Below are 1,665 nucleotides of genomic sequence, written 5' to 3' on the forward strand. Positions count from 1 at the left end.
CAAAAGAGATTCATGGATTTTTTTTTCACATTCTGTCTCTCACAGTTGAAGTGTACCTCTGGTGCAAATTACTGACCTCTGTCATCATTTTAAGTGGGGGAACTTGCACAATCGGTGGCTGACTAAATCTTTTTTGCTTATGTCAGGTTGGGTATCAGACGCCACCTCTCTGGGGACATCTCAGGCCCTCCAAGGTTTGGAGGCCTATCTCCACAACTTCCCCTGCCAGTGGCGGACTCCCTCAGGTGTCGGTGCGTTGGTGGTTCTTTGTGTCTGGGGGTGGGCGTCCGGGTACACACCGGCTCACTCCTTGGCGGCCGCTTATCGGGGCCTGGAGCCTGGGGCTCGCTCGGGCCACTTCGGAGGTGGGGTGCCCCCGGCCTCTCGGCCTGGGGCTCGGTCACTCAGGCACAGCTGGCTGCCGGCGGAGCTCACGGGCGCGTCACTGCAACTCCCCCTGGCTTCTGCTCCGCGGCTGCTGAGTGAGCCCTCATCTGGGACTCTCCTCAGCTCTTACTGGGACAGTGGCGCGGCTGCCCCTCTGTTGGTCTTCCTTGGTCTCTTGTGTTCTGGGGGCCTCTGGATGTCTGGAGTTTTGATCTCCTCCATACCTGCTTCATACCCTGGAGGACGGGGCTGTGGCTCCCCACACTCCCTAGCAGATCGTTACATGGAGAAACCTTTGGAATGCAAGCATGCTGATCCACACAGGTATGCACACAGGTGTACACACGGGTATTCACAGACGCGGACTACAGCTTTCTTGGCTGCTGCCTCAAAGCACATTGTGCGCTGTCTATCTGTTTTATTTAAAAGAATGAATCTTTTAGGTCCCTGACCTAAGTTCTCAGTTGGAGCTCTAATCAATCCATCCATCCATTTTCTTCTGCTTATCCGGGGCCGGGTCGCGGGGGCAGCAGCCCAAGCAGAGAAGCCCAGACCTCCCTCTCCCCAGCCACCTCCTCCAGCTTATCCGGGGGAACACCAAGGCGTTCCCAGGCCAGCCGAGAGATATAATCTCTCCAGTGTGTCCTGGGTCTGCCCCGGGGCCTCCTCTCAGTGGGACATGTCCTGAAAACCTTGCCCAGGAGGCACCCAGGAGGCATCCTTGTCAGATGCCCGAACCACCTCAGCTGGCTCCTTTCGATGTGGAGGAGCAGCGGCTCTACTCTGAGCCCTTCCCGAATGGCCGAACTCCTCATCCTATCTCTAAGGGAGAGGCCAGCCACCCTTCGGAGGAAGCCCATTTCCGCCGCTTGTATTCGCGATCTCGTTCTTTTGTTCACTACCCACAGCTCGTGACCATAGGTGAGGGTAGGGGCATAGATCGACTGGTAAATTGAGAGCTTCGCTTTTACACTCAGCTCTCTCTTCACCACAACAGACCGGTACAGCATCCGCATCGCTGCAGACACTGCACCAATCCGTCTGTCGATCTCCCACTCCCTTCTCCCATCACTCGTGAACAAGACCCCGAAATACTTAAACTCCTCCACTTGGGGCAGGGTCTTGTCCCTGACCCGGAGTGGCACTCCACCCTTTTCCGGCTGAGGACTATAGCCTCAGATTTGGAGGTGCTGATTCTCATTCCCACCTCTTCACACTCGGCTGCGAACCTTTCCAAGGCAAGCTGGAGGGCATCACCTGATGAAGCCAACAGGACCA

This window comes from Haplochromis burtoni, unplaced genomic scaffold (genome assembly GCF_018398535.1).
Source record: "Haplochromis burtoni strain Fernald_Lab_line unplaced genomic scaffold, NCSU_Asbu1 Contig_554, whole genome shotgun sequence".
Taxonomy (NCBI): Eukaryota; Metazoa; Chordata; class Actinopteri; order Cichliformes; family Cichlidae; genus Haplochromis; species Haplochromis burtoni.